At 41.8% G+C, this 18,846-nt stretch overlaps 1 protein-coding gene across 1 annotated transcript in view; it reads right to left on the minus strand.

The window, feature by feature from the left end:
* LOC140906551 (uncharacterized) overlaps nt 1–17,968 on the minus strand; it is a 42,744-nt gene extending 24,776 nt beyond the window's left edge. Inside the window, exon 1 of the mRNA XM_078851490.1 lies at nt 8,723–17,968. The gene's annotated coding sequence lies outside the window, so the exon portion shown is untranslated. The remainder of the gene's footprint in view (nt 1–8,722) is intronic.
* Nucleotides 17,969–18,846: the final 878 nt, after the last annotated feature.

The raw sequence follows: 18,846 nt of genomic DNA on the forward strand, positions 1-18,846 counted from the left end.
ATCCAATGAAGTGGGCTGCAGCCCATGAAAGCTTATGCTCAAATAAATTCGTTCGTTTCTCAGGTGCCACAAGTACTCCTGTTCTTTTTACATGATTAACTGGCATGCAGTCAGATTGTTCTATGACCTTCATTAGCAGCACCAAATTCTACTAACTTTTCACTAGCTGCTGTAAATGAAACAAAGACATTATGGCTCTAAGATTTCTGGCTACAAACCTGAATAAACAACAACAAAGTGGCTTAGTGACTGTTACTGAAACCACACTGTGTGTCACTGCCTCAGGGAAATAACTATTTAATTCAGTAAACAGCTGTGAACTGCACATAGATCAGAGATGAAGGTAAATTTCTTATTTCATTTTCAACACGGGTGCTGCAGTAAGAGATCTTCCATTGACTGCTCCTGTCTGAACTAAGGCAGTAGCTCTGCTGTTTGGTTACTTTGACATTCAGCAGCAACTTCAACATCACCCTAGCTAGACCTGACCTCCAAGAACCGTGTTCACTTGGCCTTAAGACCAGAAAGGCTCTTCCTCTAAGCTTTCTTCTGTCATATGAATTATACTTCTTCTGAGAAAAAGAAAGCACTGCTAGCTCTGTTCTCAGCCTGCATGTCAAACACTGTAGGACATAATGCCCTCCATTTCTACCTACTTTGGGGGGGGGGGGTTTGCAGCCAAATGTCATTTTAGCTTACCATCTTCAATTCTCCCAAAAATAAATCTGCTTGTTTAACAGAATAAATGAGACTGGAAAGGCCATCATATTAACTGTATTACCTACCTGATCCTTTGGGGAAGGGATCATGATCGTAAAACAACTTTGTGGTGTTTATTATATCTTATAAATGCACACAGGGATTGTGCTGGGTGTATATTTTAGACATCCAAAAATCCAGTAAATAACCCTAATGCACACCATAAAAAGAGGTTTTGATCATCCTCTGTTTACAAATTACCACCCATTTTCCTGAAATAAACATGACTACCTTCTTAAAAACTCAATGTGGATCAGAGCCATGGAGTTTGGATCACAGTTTAAACTTTCCCAAAATGTAGGTGTATTTGGACTTGTGATTCTGGCTCATGGTAGAGACATGCCCAAGCTGTAAAGTTTGGATCTATATCCAGATTCCAATTTTTGCTGAAGTTTGGCTCTGATCCTGCAACTGGATCCATGTGGGTGAACCTTTACAATATAGAGTTCTATGGAAGTCACAGATGCTCTACATAAGTGCAACGGTCCACTCAGATGGATCCAGTTACAGGCTGGGGACCTGTGTGTATCTATATGTGATAATAAACAGGGGAGAAATTCAAGCCACTGTTCACTTCAGGCCTATCTCTAACACAAATCACATGATCCGGTCTTTTCTTGGTTTTATTCTTCTGCAGGGGGACATGAATAAGTGTTCACATCACACTCCCAGTCAGAAACTGGCCTGAACCAGGAAAGCTAATGATCCAACCAGTGAACCAAATTCAGTGATGAATCCTGGTCATGTGCTGCCTGAGGCACACTGCGCATACACTAAGATTCTTCAAGTGAATTCTTCCAAAAGAAAACAGATGGAAAATACCAAATGGGAAACCAAAGGAACTAGTGATGACAACCAAAAATGACACAGAAAAATTGTTATAGCACATGGTCTCATAAAATGTAAAGCAGACTAAATGAACTTGATAATGTAATCCACCTGGCAAATGGCAAACCACTCTGTTTCAATACCTCAATCACCAGTGACATAACAATCTGTTATCTTTATAGCAAAGGAAGAAAGCAATGTACAGAAACCAGGGATCATATTCTGAGACATTAAATTAACTTAGCAAGATGTATAAAGATATATTTTACAATCATATAATGTACAACCCCAAGATTGCTGATACTTGAAGGAGTTAAAACACATTAAGCGTAGCTTACAAGGTAGGTATCATTATTCAACCTCTCCTCATTTGAATCCCAACATAAGATTTACTTCTACTGTGATGTCCACACATTATTAGCTAATCAAGATTAGGTAAAGAGGTGATTGGGGAGAGTTAAGAACTTAAGAACAGCCATACTGGGTCAGACCAAAGGTTCATCTAGCCCAATATCCTTTCTTCCAACAGTGGCCAATGCCAGGTTCTCCAGAGGGAATGAAGTGAACAGGAATCATCAAGTGATCCATTCCCTGTATTAAAAGACATGAAATGATCACAACCTATGCCAGTCCTCCCCTTCACCACTTTGGATTGTAAGATCTTTGTGGCAAAAAGACAGACAAAGAGTCTGTGTCGGGAAAGGGTGCAACATACAAAGACTGTTTCTTCTAATACATCTGTACTGTGCCTCACACACTGTGGATGTTAATGTGATATAAGTAATAATAATTCATAAAATGCATATTTTTACTCAGCACCTCTGTTTGGATCAAATTAAATTTAATAAAATTATGTGATTTCTGAGGTTAAACATCTTGGATTCAGGATACAGTCTGCATTTTGATGTGAAGCAAAAATCACAAGGCAGGGCTAATTATTATTATTCCTAGATTTTTAAACTAGAAGAGACCATTAGATCATCTAGTCTGATCTCCTGTATAACACAAGACTTAGAATTTCATCCAAATATTCTTGTATTGAGCCCAGTAACTTGTGTTTGACTAAGGATATCTTCCCAAAAGGCACCAGTCTTGATTTGAAGACTTTAACAGACGGAGATTCCACCACTTCCCTTGGTAGTTTTTTCCAATGGTTAAATCAAAACCAGGGAGATTTGAACTCACAACCCCAGTTTACATGACCAGTATTCTAACCCCCTGTATTTATTATTTTTTTCACATTAAGAACCTAGATAACACTGATGCAAAAAGACTCAGCAAGCCATGTTTGGACCCTGCAGAGAAGAGCACCTAACACAAAACTATGTGGCATGGTACAGCTGATCCTATGGAGAATGATTCAGAAAGAAGTGTCACTTTACACGTTATTCAATTCTTTCTGCCTGACTATTACCACTCAAAAAACAGTGTCATTCACTGTTTTGTGACCAGCCTCCCACCCACCTCCCCTTAATGGTCCTTTTGCAGTGCTGTAAATAAATACCAGATAATATCAAACACTTCAAAGCACAAACTAGATAGTACTACCAGGTTCACTAGATGTAACTGTAGTCAAATGTATTAAAATAAGAAATCCACTGGACAAATAAATCTACATGCTTTAGTTTATGTCACCCCAATGTATGATGACGCTCTTTTTTAGAGACTATCAGTTACAACACTTAATCTGCCAAAGGAATACGGTTCCTGTTCAGAAAAGTGTTAAAGAGATCACCCCACTGGCAACAAAAGGCTTGATCCTGCAAGGTGCTCAGTGCCCTGAGTTCCCACTGACTTTGGTGAAAGTCGAGGATACTCAGTAGCTGGCAGGATTGGGCCTAAAGAGAACAAGCTCCCAACCCAGCGACTGGGTCTCACATTGCAAGCATTGTCCAGACAGTCCATAACCTAACAAAATTTCAGAATGCTAATGACATCTGGAAATCAGTCAGAGCAGCAGCACTTCCTGGTCTTGTATCCTGAAACTAAAGCTTTCATCGCTGTGAAACTATCTACACCTGACTCTCTTTTTATGCCTATTAGATTCACTTCCTATTCTGTCTGGAAAGCATTGCGGTATTCATTAATAATATAACTAGTATAAAATAAATAATAAAAAAATACTACGAAAGGCACAGTGACAGGCTGCCAATATTTTAACAAACACCTACAAAAATGGGTAGGTAATGTGGCTTGTGATAAGACCCTTTCACTACAGTCAAGTTTGCTTCCAGAGGAGAGGGCAGAGGGGCTGCAGAATCTATTCATCTGATTTCCCTTTAAAACAATAACGCTTTCTTATAATCATAAGGAGGCAACACAACATGGCAAACAAAACTTTGTTCAGTGTCCTGGGCTGGAACTTTTCAGAGTTGATTCCTGAAAAATGTGTGAGGTGAGTTTCACTGGCAGCGGCACAAGGAGCAATAAATTACACCTCTGTGGGCCAGCAAAGCCGCTTGTACCTTAAAAGGAGGGATTCATCCTGAGAAAGAACAGACCACTGCTGTCCTTCCTCTGAATTTTCAGCTGAGAGAGAGAGAAAAGCTTTCCATAATAATCAGGCTCCACTGGCACCCTTCTCCTGGAAAATGAATCAGCTCATTCCCCGACTGCCCTGGCCTATTAATGGGAGCATGCTCTCTGTCTCTGATTCTAGTTGCTTTGACAAGTAGCCTAACTTTACACCATCAGACAGGGAAAAGAGTTTATTTCCCAATTATCTTAAGGGGCCATATTGGGCTGAATTATCTACTTCTTCCCCAAGGGGATCAAATTTGATTACACAATGGCTCAATTATATCTTCTATTTGAAGGGAAAGCATGCAGGAGAAATGCAATCACACCTGGAACAGAGTCACTCTCCTTATATTATTAAGGGTAACGCCTTCCCCTTTGTGGTTACTATTATCTTATGATCTTTACTAGGTTGCCAGATAATGTCAAATTGGGTCAGTTTCCATTACATCACCCAGGGCAAAGCTTGCAATTTGGATTCCTATGTCACAAGCGGAGGGGCTCCAGCCCGCTTTAGATATTTATTGCAACAGAAAGGCTTGCCAATCCACACAAAATTGTTTCCTATTTCTCTCATTGTATCCTGCCTGGCCTCCTAGTTTTACTGGTAGGACTGCTGCCGGACCTATCCTCCCATCCTTTTGTGATGGTCCTGCCCCCATGCATTTGCTACATGCACATTCTCTCTTCAGGTGACATTTTAACTCATTTGGGCATATGTGATCTAGAAAAGGAGAACGGAGATCACACGTCTGGCTCAGGAAGTCAGAATCCTTGAAGATCTAATTCTAGAAGGGTCCCTGGAATTCCAGTTCCAAGAGCCTACAGCAGGTGGGGCCAGTTGCCAAAGCAATATAGCTTAGATTGGAAGAGATGGGTCAACGTAGTTATATTATATAATACAGATTAGTATTTATACCATGGTCACAGGCATCACACACTTAGCATCTATACAGCTCTTTTAATTTGTAGGTCTTAAAGCACAAAGGTGGGTATGTGTCGTTATTCTACCTTTACAGATGGGAAAACTAAGGCACAAGAGGCGAAGCTAACATTCTCAAACCTGGGGGCCTAGCACTAGGCTCCTAAGTCTATATTTAGTCATTTATAGAGAAATGATCTTGATCCCAGAAATGCTGAGCACCTGCAGCAACCTGTGATTTCAATGCGAAACGTAGGGCTGAGCTCTCATGGAAGTCAGGCTGTTTCTATTCAAATGCCTAAATACAGATTAAGAAGCTTAACTTTGGGCACCTAGGTTTAAAAATGTCGGCCCTGAGGGACTTGGTGAACACCACAGAGTCAGTTGCAAAGCTCGGAAGAAAGCCTAGTCTTGCGGCTCTGTGTTCATTTCACTCAGAGCATAGCTGACAGCTGGTTGGCATCAGCTATCACACTGTCCTGGGCCAACTTATAAAATCATACTAGTTAGAGATGGATTTTTTCCTATCTACCTGTTAATGCAGACTTGTTCATAGCAGTATATGGTGAAATCCACACTAAGGGCCACACCTTTATTTCTTGTTAAAGACAGATTTAAGTAATGAATTCAATATTTAGGATCACTTTCTGACCTTTTTACTCACAATGAGTAGTATCTTACTCCTTTAGTCCCACTGATTTCAATTTAACTGAATTCAGGTACTATTAAGGTTGGCAGTGTCACAGTTTCAGGATAATTGCACTTATATTCCCCACCTCCATGGTCCGCTCCAGGAGCTCACAGTCAGGTCTTCAGCCATGACCTGTCTCTGGACAGGGACCCTTGTCCCACTCCCTACTGACCAAGTGGCCTTAAATCTTCTCAGCCCCCTTCCACACACTGATATCCCCAGCAAGCCAGTCTGCCTAATGGCCAGCACCTGTACATTGCTTTCCTGCTGAAGGCTATGAACAGTGTATTGCCAAAAGTTACGTGTTACCCACAGCTCTTTCTAAGCAAGCACATTTATTCTTAAGCATTACAGAGAACACATATTAAAAAACAATCAACATATTTAAAATACACATTAAACATACCTGAAGTCACCCATTAGTCTTATGGGGCCCTAGTTGGCCAAAGTTCTTCCAACTCTTCTGCAAGGGTTGGAGCGCCCCATGGACAGAAGTTACAAGTGTAACTCTGGAGTAATTCCTCTGAAGTCCATGGAACTGCTGTGATTTTACATCAATGTAACTGTATGCAGAATTTGGCCCCAGATTTCTAATTTCTCCCAATTTTTCTTTCTTGAATCCTAACTTTGTGTTATTATGAATACAATCTCTTTCTAAGGGCTATACTGGACCATCGGTTTTTAACAAGAACTCTCCACTAGATTCTCTGGGCACTTCCAGTAAAAAATGGATGGTAGGCTGTGGCTTTGTGTAACCTCTGAAAATGCAATAGAAAATGGCACCAACAAGGATATAAAACTCAGGAATTTTTTTAATCATGTAAAATTTTAAGGTGCCACAAGTACTCCTTTTCTTTTTGCGAATACAGACTAACACGGCTGCTACTCTGAAACCTGTATTTTATTTTAGTGGCTTTTGTGTTTTGGCTGAATAGGTTTGGCTGGTGCTTTATAAACTAGAGCACTATAAGAGTGTTAAGTACTTGTTAATGAGTACAGAAGAACTTCCTGACACTCAGACAGCTGTGCATTAAAGACCTGTTCCAATGGCCACTAAAAGTGATGGAAAGATTACCACTGACTCCAGAGAGCACTGAATAAGTTATAACAAAGAGACCAAATCCAGTACACATGTATAAATAAATCGGAGCCTGGGCCATCGCTATTTCAGTCAAAAGAATTTGAGGCAATTACATTTTCCTTCTTCCATAAGCCCATCCATAAATAATGTTGGAGAGAAAGATTCTGTTTTTAACAGTAGTCAGTTTAGCAGAGACTTAATACTGATGCATTTTCAGCCTTTGGGGAGTTTGTTCATCATCTGTTATAGATATTGCGGCAATAGAAGCCATCACAATGCATACAGCATTCTGATGCAATGCTCCCCCCTCCGCCCCCCATCAGGAAACAGAGAACACTTGAGGCATGCTCATGAGACTTCTGTATTTTTTAAAACAATATCAGATATGTGGAGTGAACATACTGGAGTAAAATATGCATACTGGAGTGCTTCTTAATCCTGATATCACAATTGCTCCTGCCCTGCAATTAGAAGTCCATCTTGCAAAGCCAGATTGGTTCCTAATTATTCTAGTGTAGAGCTTTGTCAAATGTAGGCTACTGGCCATATTATGCCCTCACTACTCACATGAAGCTGACATAAAGAGTGAAATCCTGGCCCCACTAAAGTCAGTGGTAAAACTCCCCATGACTTCAGTTGGATCTGAATTTTACCTTCAGTGTCTAATAGACATTCAGGTCTCAAACTTAGCTCTTTACTATTCAAACACACAGGTGTTTATATAATCAGCCCTGTCAGGTCCACTGTTGAGAGGAAAAACCTTCACCAGTCCATATTTGACTCCTGGTTTAAAAGTGAGCTGGGGTTTCTTAATTGTAACGTGAGTGTAATGCTCTGAAAAGATCCCAGGCTTAAATGCCTGTATTTCTCTATTTACCCACCAAAAAACAAAAACAAAAACAAAAAAAAGGCATGACAAATAGAGTGAGATGTGTGCTGTGTACAAATACATTTGCCTATCTTTCATAAGCATTCAGTTCACATTTCAGTTAATAGAGGTGGACAGTTTGCTTTCAAAAAAGGAGTCGTGTGAACCAGTAAAGATTTTTCCTTTCAGCAATTTTCATCTGACCAACCCGTTTACACAGAACATCCTGTTTGGATCAAGAGTTGGAGACCTGAATATCTTCATCAGATTCTTTGGGCCAGATCCTTAGTCAGTGTTCTGTTGACGTTAATGGAGCTACATGGATTTACAGCAGCTGAGGATATGGTCCCTTATGTCAGCTGCATGTGGGTATTGGAGGCACAATATACCCCTTTGCCTACTTTCCAAAAACTTCTACACTACAAAAACCAGGAAATAATCTAGCTTTGCAACTTAGACATCTAATTACAGGGTGGGAGCACTCATGATATCAGGACTGAGCAGTGCTCCAGGGAGTACACCGCACGTATTTGATACCATGAACAGTACAGAGAGAAGTCTCAGTGCTCTCTGCTGATTGTAAAGGGTGTGTTGTATCATGCCTCTGCTAATCTGGATAAAATTTTAAACAAAATTTCCCCCTCTTTCTCCTGCTCAATTAGCTCTTGAAAGATCCTCATCTTGCCACTTATAACTGTGACACCTGATTGAAGAGGTCTGCACAGATGTAAGCAAGGTATTAGGGCATGAAGTTTCATGGTTAAATGCGGAGAACATGGCTCACTTGGGTCTAAGAAAACAACACACTTTGAGCACAATAAACAAGTTCTACATCATTTGAAATTCATGGATTTCCATTGAGTTATTTCTGACTTACATTGATGTAACTGAGTGGAGAATGAGGCTCTTTGTATGCTTTCAAAGGCCCTGATTCTGCCACCCTTACTTATTCTGAACATTACCTTACTCCATGAGAAGTCTCACTGTAGCCCATGGAGCTACACTTTTGTAAGAGGAGAACCAGACCCAGAATCTGAAAATATTTCTTTCACTTACTTGTCAATACTGGAGTTCAGGATTTTATGTCTCCTTTTATGCTCTTATTTTGTTGGTTGAGGTTTTACAACTGTTGCAGAGGAAACATGAAACCCTGAGTTCAGGATTGCAGTTAATGCTGTCAAACCTGCAACTGCAAGTCAAGAACACACACAAATGTTACTGTTAAGTTTACTAATCATATTCCAGTGTTTTGTGGTGTTGGATATACACTGTTTCCTGCTGGCTGAGATAACAACTTGTGACTCCTGATGAAGTAGGATTGCGCCTTTTTTATCATGAGACAGAGGAAGATGGTAGGTTTATTTAAATGAAACCTCCATCCTCAATTTCACTAATTCTCTCCACAATCACATGTATCAGCTTGGATATATTATTTATTCTCTTCCACCTTCAGCTGCAACGGTATCCAAGCTCAAGCAAAATGCATGGCATAAGCATGTGGCAGATGGAAAAGACATGCGCACGCTGAATCTAGGGTCTTGCAGACGTGCGCCCCAGCTGAATGATTTTGTAGGGGCTCCCAGATGTGTCTGAATCATTTATCTAGGGTTTGTCAGGAAATATATTGGAATGTCTGTCAAATTCTGTGAATGAGAGATTGGAGGTTCATGTACACAAAAGTGTGTGCAATTGTTTGCCTAACTTTGTGTGTTTGTTCATTTACTGCAATTGGGGATTTGCACTAGCAAAGGGCTAGTCAGGGATCTAAATGGGCTATTGTTTGGCGAAACATTTGATACTAATTGCTCATGCAAAGTAAGTGAGCAGTTGCATGTGCATTCTGCACAAAGAATCACCCAAAATGCAGCCCAACAAACCTGCACATATATTTTTCTAACAATCTGAGATCTCATTCATTCCTTTCTTTTTACAAGGTCTTGCAGTTCACTTTTAGAAAGGAAATAAGCCACTGGTTCATCCTTAGTCCTTAGATCATTTTACACCATTTCCCCCCCATGGGTTTAAACTTAATGTAGTATATATGTTTTCCCAGCTATTAAGTTAAGAGTCTGACACACTGAACACTGCTTTGTTTGCAGTGACACCTACTGGTAGAAACAGGCGGCAAAGACTAAGATCTGCCCCTTCTATTCACCACATTACCTATTGTTTTTCTTCCTTCTCCATGGCAAGTCCTCTGTCAAGCATTTGTGCCCAGTTGAAGTCTCTCATTCACTGAGTTAATATAAAGCTATTTATTATGCTTTTTGCAGATTCATTACCATCCTTATCATGGAAGAAAATGATGATCCCTGCCACTACAAGTGTATGTGTGGAGTGATTGCAAAATCTTGTTCTATTAGTAATAATAATTTTGAATACCTGAAAGTATGCTAGGCACTTCTCACAAACAAGTAGACATGTTCTCTGTCCTGAAGAACTTACATTCCACATTGTCATGACCCTGGGTTTCCTACAAGACAGTCTCAGATACCTGCAGCCATCATCAAGCTTCTTACTTGGAAATTTTACCTCAGGGCACTCTTCCCTCTGTTCCCTCTTACAAGGATCTTGGCCTTAGGAGCAGGGGTCTCTGATAGGTATGGTCAGTGTTCTTCAAAGGCCGCTGCAGAAATCACCCTTCAACACAGCTCCACTGCAGATTGAATTAGTAAACTTGTAATTTGCTATTTTCCATTAAAAGCTATGAACTCCGGTACTGATCTGAAAGTGCCCACTGTCCTTTTCAAGCCCCGCAAAGTCTTATTTCATACCCTAGTTTAGGCTTCCTTTCCATAAGCCACAGAGTCCAATGTTCTCTTAATCTGGTCTCCACACCACCCTCTCAGCAGCCCAGACCGCCATCATCCCCGATGGACAGTCTCAGGAGCCAGAGAACTTTCTTGGCAACTTCCATGAGCCCAGACCAAACCGCATACAGCTGGCAATTCTCCACACTCACTCCTCCAATGAACTTTTGAACCAACATTCTGGAGTGGCTCATAGCAACCCAATGGGCCTCACAGAGTCTTTAGGTTTCAAGCCACTACCTGAACTCTACCCATATATTTTACTTCCCACATACCTCACACCTAAAATAATATAAACAGAACACATATCCTAACATTCTCCACACTGCCTGGCGAAGAAATCTTATGAATTCTAACATAACCATCATTTAGAATCCAGGCACCAAAACCCACCCTGGGACTGAGGCCCATGCCATCAGAGGTCAAGCAATGGGGTACAATTTCAGTTCAATTTTATAATACTTTATTGGCCTGACAAACTATACAAATGTTGTCAATGTATGAAGACCAAACAGAAAACTTCAATTACTTGCCTTGCCTTGCTAATGAGAATACTGTGTATTATTTTTACTATCTACTATTCAAAGACTAACAACAATTATTAAGTATCAATTACACAACCTGCAACCATTGCCTACTAATCAAATCAAAATAACTGGACAACTAGAAATGAGCCTTTTGGTCAAAGTACAGCCATTTAAAACAGTATCATTTTGATAAATAAGGTGTTTTCTGATTGGCTTAACCACAAAACAAATTTGTTCCGCAATCAATCCAATCCCAGTAATTGTCACTGTAGTGTATTAATGCAGATCAGAAAAACAAACATGTTCTTGAATTATCTGTTTCTTCTATTGGTATTTCAATCAGAAGGTAAAGTGGAAAGGAAGTCACAGGCATATAATGCTATCAGGGAATAAATATCTTTCACTTTGAAAACAAATGCCTCTGCTTCACCAGTCAGTGTTACCAGTAAGTTGGCTACCTCCTCTTTGCATTGGCTTTGATTCAGCAGTGAGAGAGGATGACTTTGATTCCATGTCCTAGTGCACCTACATCATTCCAGCCTAAAGGTTTATTTATTCATCCATCCATTCAGTCTAATTGCAATGGAGTAGTATTCAAACAAGGACTCAATATGCGACAGCAGACATCCATACAAACTACCCTAGCCTTCGGTTCTGTTCTTGTTATTACCAAGGCCCCATGTATTCTGTGGCAAGCTGGACCTAAATCATGCAGGAAGATCCTAGGTTTCTGCAGGGCACTGGCGCAATATACTGGAAATTCTGCAGCAGCTTTATTTAAATATTTTAATGGAGTGTTTTGACTAATTAAATATGATACTGAATAATCAACTTACTTCAATAACTGTGGTATTACTTTGACATTTAACTACCCAATTGGGGCGGCAGTTTAGGATTGTGGGGTGCAACAGTATATTTGTTGGCTATTTCTGTTAAAGTGATCAGCAGTGAAATAGTTAATTGAGTTGTCATTTACATTATCATCTTTAGGTTTCAGAGTCAACACCCACTGAGAGGAATAAGGCAGTTCACATCTCCCAGAGCTATTGTCTCATTCTGTTTGCAGAGTCAGGAACACAACACTCCATTGGTTTACATGTGTTTCCTGTTTTTAAGGTTTTCTTCACAGTCATGAGGCCTAGAAGCATTTTTTTTAAATGAACACTTAGATACCAAGGCAAGGGGTGGATCCAGAGCAGATTATGTGACATGGAATCATAGAATACACTCAGAACTGATTAGGGACCATCTTTTTGTCCTGTGTTCATACAGCACCTAGCACAGTGGGATACTGGACCATGACTGGGACTACTAGATGCTACCAAAATATCAATAATAAATAATAACTATTATTACTCAGTTTACTACCAAAAGTGCACTAATCAATTCACAGCCTATATAAGAGTGGTCCGGCCCTGGAGAGCTTACAGTCTAAAAACAGACAAAGGAATGGGAGGAAAGATGAAACAGTTGTTTTGTCCCATGTTTTGTCCTCTTTTGTTGATTTAGCCTTTTAGCCCTCATTTCTCTCTTTTTTAAAAAACTATTTCCATTAAAACTTTAGGATAATTACAAATAAACATTCTGTCAAAGGACAAATTGCAGGAATCTAATAATGCTGTATGTGCACAAGTCTCTACAGAGAAAAAAGGATCAATCCCTGCTAAGGAAAGTTCCCAGAAGAGTAAATGATAGAGTCAGTAACCTTAGTCCTTGACCATTAAATTCAGTTTATGGTAACTTCTCTCATATTAATTCCTAGTTCATTTTCTATTTTTATTATTGCCAGTTCAATTTCATTTTCTCTGTGTGTATACACACACACATGGGCACATGCACATACATACGCTCACTCCAAAGGAAAAGTATTATAAATAGGGCTAGTAAGCCCTGCCAGTTATTAATGTTGTCCAGTGCTTCCCATTATAATACCCTATTTTCAGTTGCTTATAACTTAGCCAAACTTTAAACTGTTTCAGTTGCCAGAAGTCTGCCTCAGTCTGATTCTTTTCTGAAAATTTCAGCGGTTCCCAAGAACAAGGCTATAGGAAAATACACTGTTTTGCTCATGTTAAAAAAAAATCTGGTGACCTTTTCTAGCACCCCCATACTTTGGAGCAGGGAATTTGAGGGAGAGGGATGGAAGAGGAGGGTGGCCTTTGTGTCAGGGATGTGCCTTTTGCCATCCCTCTGAAACGCTTTCCAAATCTGGCCAAGTGATAGGCTTCGAAGGATTAGATTTTTATTGGTAAATGTCAAAAAATGTTGATATCACTGTACACACCCACCAACTGATGAAAAAATATTTTCACCGATAATAATAAAAATGTTTAGATAGGCAAAGTAAGAAAAATGTTCCTTGAGAACTTGTTAGAGTTGATTAAGGATATTTACTTGATATATTTTTACACGTGATATTAACAATTTGTGTTTTAACAGTTATAGTTTTAACTTTTTGAACCTGTGTATCCTGTCATTTAATAAGTATTGTCTGAGCTTCCCACTCCTTCCTGACCTGTGAAAATTTAAATCAATAAAAAGCTACTGTGAAATTTTAAATTGATAAAAATAAAAAATGCTTAAAAATAAGCATCAATATTATCCATCAAAATTTTAAAAAGATAAAAATTTAATTCTGCCAAGCCAAATGATAAATTTCTGCAAAATTGCAATTTGTACATGCTCGGTAGAGACTTTGATTTTAGCAGTGAAAAATCTCCAAAGATTCTGACCTTACTGAGCATGCTTGCGCTTCTCACAACTCCTAGCACTGACCAGACTCTGTGTGTGTGCCAGTCCCACAGAGTGACATAGGCTATGTCTACACTACAGCCAGGATCAAGGCTCTGAGATCGATCCACCAGCGGTCGATTTAGCGGGTCTAGTGAAGACCCACCAAATTGACAGCAGAACGCTCTCCAGTCGACCCCTGTACTCTACCGCCGACGAGAAGAGTAAGATAAGTTGACGGGAGAGTTTCTCCCATCGACCCCCTGCGGTGTAGACCCCAAACCTAAGGTATGTGGACTACAGCTATGTTATTCACATAACATAACATAGTTGAGGAGTGTAGGTCAACTTACCGCAGTATTGTAGACCTAGCCTAAGTATGCTCCATTCCCCCTCCCCACCTCCACAGCTCCTGTGTGCAACTATACTGCCTGTGCTCCTGGTGCTTAAAGTCATCTGAAAAAAGTGGGGCCTCTGTCATCACCCACACATTCACCTGCCCTCCAGAACAGCAATTTATTCTGATTGGGCCCATACACTGGAACTGACAGCAGGGAGCTTCTCAATGCCCCTCCCGCACCCCTGCTAGCACTCAGGCAGCATGGAGGAGGACACTGCCTGATTCTGAATGCAGAAGGGAGGAGAGCTAGACCAGGGGGAGGGAAAGGAGTAGATTAGGATGAGTCTGATGAGACTGGGACTGGAGCAGGCGGAGGAGCCTGGGACTGAAAGAAATGAGATGATAGGACTGGGAGCCATGGAGGAAGGGAGGCTGAGACGTGGAGTTAGCAGTGGGAGGGGAGACTGGGAGTGGTTGGGCAAGACGACTGAGATGGGAAGTTGGGAGTAAGGGAGGCTGGGACTGAGACCTGAGGGGAGAGGCGAAACACATGGAGACTGAGAGCTCAGGATTGGGAGCTAGTAAAGGAAACAGAAGGAGAAGGCGGGACTGGCAGCCAGTTGGCTGTGTAGGGGACCACCAAGATCAGATAAGAAGCAGAGGGGGGATGGGAGACTGGGACTGGCTGGAGACTTGGACTAGGAACCAGTGTTGGAGGGAACTGCAGTGTGCGGGGGGGCAGACAGATTTCACAAGGACCTGCAGTGTGGGAGAAGAACTGGGAATGGCTGGGCCAAGTGGCTGGACCTGGGTGGCAGGAGGGAGGAGAGAATGGGAGTGGAGGGGGAGATTGGGACTCAGACTGCAAGCCCAGAGGGAGAGACAAGGATTGGCTGGCAATATGACTGGGACGAGAAGGCTGAGAAGTGGAGAATGAGATTGAGTGGATAAAGAGAATGGGATTGGGACAAGGAGCCAGGGTGGGGAAGAGACAGGATTGGGTGGGGCAGAAGGGGACAAACCTGGGGCAACAGGAGAAGAATCTGTGTCCACTACAGTGCACACCCCTCCAAACCCTGGAAAGGAACACAAGACTCCCAATTCTCACCATTCCACTTCTGTCAGCAAATATCCATGAAACCCCATTGGGAAAGTATGTGTCTCTTTCTCCTTTCATGCTAGTCCACTTAGAGGATGACATCCTACTACTGCTATTGGTTGTTCATTAGCTCAAGTGGCAGAGGTCAGTGCTAATGATTGATAAAGGTGCAAATATATGCCACATGATGCAATTTCTGTTTTATCAGTTTGCTATTTTTAAAAACCTAGAAAATTACACATGAAAATTACAATTACATTAAAAGACAATTATGGTGGCAAAGTCAAACACTCAGAAATTAGGAAATGCCAAAATTAAGGTTGCTTGTGCAACTTTAATTCAGCCCCCTTACGAGTATTCATTTGACACACTATTACATGATCACATACTATCCTTTCCACAGGACCCTCTGCATCCATCATTGCACAAGATGGACCTGATCTGGGGAGGAATCAAGATTGTGTGGTGAATGAGATCTTCCCTCTTGTGGCTAGATGTAGGTGATGCAGCAACTCTGCCTCAGTTTTCCCCACTGTCTTTTGGCCTACTCCAGTCATAGAGTGACCTGGCCCTCTGGCCAAGACAGGTTGAAGAGACCAGACCGCTTCCAGTGTCACAGAGTCCTTTACCAAAGTCCAGCAGAAATGTGTAAACAACCTAACCTTCCCCCCAGCTGGCTCAGCTCAGCTGTCTATCACCTCATTGCAGGCATGCCTCCACTGCTATAGATATCTTCTTCTTGTCTAACCACAGGCTACCGTGCCTCAGTCAACCCCCCAGCCGAGGGGCTGGCACAATCCTCCCCTTAAGCCAGGGGTTCAGGCAGGCTACAGCTCAAAAGGGCCTGTCCAGTCAGGCTTCCAGCTCGCCCCAAGAGAAAAATCTGTTTGCATTTTACCCTTCCTCCTCCCAAGTGCTGTGCTTTCTCCTTTTTAAGTTGTGCATCCAAGACTAACAGCCAGTACAGATGCAGCCTCTGGCTGCAAGTTAACCCCTTCCAGACTGGGTTGGGGTCTAGATAGCCTGTCAGAAGGATCCTTGCTTCATTTCTTGCAGACGTTGGAAGTTATGTAGTGAGGCAGGCAGGGGATTGCTGGAGGAGAAAAGGTGGCCTCGTGTTTAAGACAGTCCTGTGCTGCTCTGGAGAACTGGATTCTATCCCTGACTCTGCCACAGAGTTCCTAGGTGAGTCACTTAAACCAAATTTTTCACGGGTGGTCATGAACTGTGTGCGTCTCAATTTCCGGATGTCCAACTTGGAACCCTGGGGTCTGATTTACCAAAGTGCTGAGTTCTCACAGCTGCAGTTGAAGTCAATGGGAGCTGCGCTTTGAACATAGAAAGCTATATAATGCTAAGGATTCTGAAAAGTCAGGTACTATAGGCCTCAAATTTGGCACACAATAGTAGTGCATACTTTTGACTTTAATCTGTCAGTGCCTCATTTTCTCATACGTAAAGCAAGGATACCACGACTCCCTCATCTCACAGGGGTGTTACAAAGGTGAATTAGATATTGCGGTGATGAGTGTTATAGAAAAGCCCATGCTGAAATTAATTCTTTCTTCAGTGCAAGGTTTGACTAGTGAACAGGAAACACAGCCTAGGGCCACACATGAAACAATGAGGATAAAACAAAATAGTGAATAGCTTCTCATTAAATTAGCACAGTCCATTCTGTGAACTGAGGGAGGAAGGAGTCCTGTGGAAAACACAATATGAGCTGATGTGATTAAAGATTGTGTCATCATAATGTACATGCACCAGGGGACTGTGCAGCCTTAATTCTGGCATTTCCTAACTTTTAGGTGCTTGATTTTGCAACCTTGATCATGTTCTTTTAACTTAGTGTTACTTTGTATAATAATGTTTATGTTCCCCTTGCATTTTTCTAAATGTTTAATTTATTTCCACCCAACTCTCACCATTTCCAAAGCTCACTTGTTTCAATCACACATTCAAAACATTCATATTGATAATAAAACCACCATTTATCCCTTCCCTAGTATAACTAACCCTGACCTACTGTCTCTCTCTTCATCCATCCACCAGATACACTGAAGCTGTAGGCCTTTAATCTGACTTCCTCCCTGCACTTCTCTCATCACAATCACCTTCTGCCCTGTTTGCCAAGGTTCAATGAGGGGTCAAAATACTGCACAAAATCCTATTTGCTTCCCTAACAAGGATTTGACACCTTGACTCCCCTTTCTCCCTCGCCTTCTTTCCACCTCACCCATTCCACTGTTACCTCTTCTCAGATCATACAGAAGCCAGGAGCCAAGGATAAGAGGTCATATGCAGGGATGTAGGAAAGTGCCACTCTTCTCATCAGTGTCTCTTCTGTCATACCTGGATTAAATTTGAGTCAGCAGCTTTTTCATCTAGATGCTTATCTATTGCAGGAACTCTGGCATCTGGGAATTGCTGTTATTTGTGCCTGCTGAAAAGGAGATGTAAACTGGGTGTCATCAGTATATTGGTGGCACTGGAGCCCGTGGCATCTCCTAACCTCTTCAAGAAGCCTCATATATATATTGAAAAAGAGAGGAGCCAGGATTGAGCCCCGCAGGATTCCCCATGATAGGGTTCTTGGTGTAGAGGAGTGGTGGCCCACCACAATTTTCTGGGTTCCATCTGAGAGGAATAACTGAAGCTAGTTTAGTGCTTCCTCTCCAGTCCTGCCAGGTGGCATACGCCATCAGCAGCACATTATGACTGATGTATGAAATTTCAGAGTGCTGGACAGAACAAAAAGAAAAGGAGTACTTGTGGAACCTTAGAGACTAACCAATTTATTTGAGCATAAGCTTTCGTGAGCTACAGCTCACTTCATCCTCACGAAAACTTATGCTCAAATAAATTGGTTAGTCTCTAAGGTGCCACAAATACTCCTTTTCTTTTTGCAAATACAGACGAACACGGCTGTTACTCTGAAACCGGACAGAACAAAATGGGTGCCATTTAAGGTTTTCACAACACACACCATCTTCCTAGAATGGTTAGACTGTGCCAAAACTGTGATTAGAATTATATTAGCTACAACTGCATTTAAACTATTGTTGGTACCAGGGATTTTAGCGTGGTTCCCCTGATTAATATGTAACCCTTTTGCCAGGTGGAGCCGGAAGTAACCAGGTCCAGGTTCAATATCTAGGGGTTCCTTTTCAACAATACAACATAGAACCAGCTCAAACCCCCACCCAGTGACCTGGGACAATTACACACTATCCCTGGGCACCTCTGAGAGGCAATACTTCTCCACTCGCAAGCACGGAGTCCGAGTGTAGAACAGTAACTTTTAATGAAAGGAGAGAAGCAGGGCTGGCTCTAGGATTTTTGCCGCCCCAAGCAAAAAAATTTTTGGCGGCCCCCGCTTTTCTTTCTGCCCCAACTCCACCCTTTCCCAACCTTTTCCCCAAATCCCCAGCCCCGCCTCCTCCCCCAGGCATGCCGCCACTCGACTTCTCCCTCCCAGGCTTGACGCACGAAACAGCTGTTTTGTGTGCAACAAGCCTGGGAGGGAGCGGGGAGAAGCAGAGCGGCGGCGGTGCGCTCAGGGGAACAGGCGGAGCGGAGGCGAGCTCGGGCACATTTCTAGGGGCTGCATGGTCGGTGCCAGAATGCTGCTCCTAGAAATGTGCCACCCCAAGCACCGGCTTGTTTTGATGGTG

The sequence above is a fragment of the Lepidochelys kempii genome, chromosome 2 (genome assembly GCF_965140285.1).
Source record: "Lepidochelys kempii isolate rLepKem1 chromosome 2, rLepKem1.hap1, whole genome shotgun sequence".
In the NCBI taxonomy this organism is placed as follows: domain Eukaryota; kingdom Metazoa; phylum Chordata; order Testudines; family Cheloniidae; genus Lepidochelys; species Lepidochelys kempii.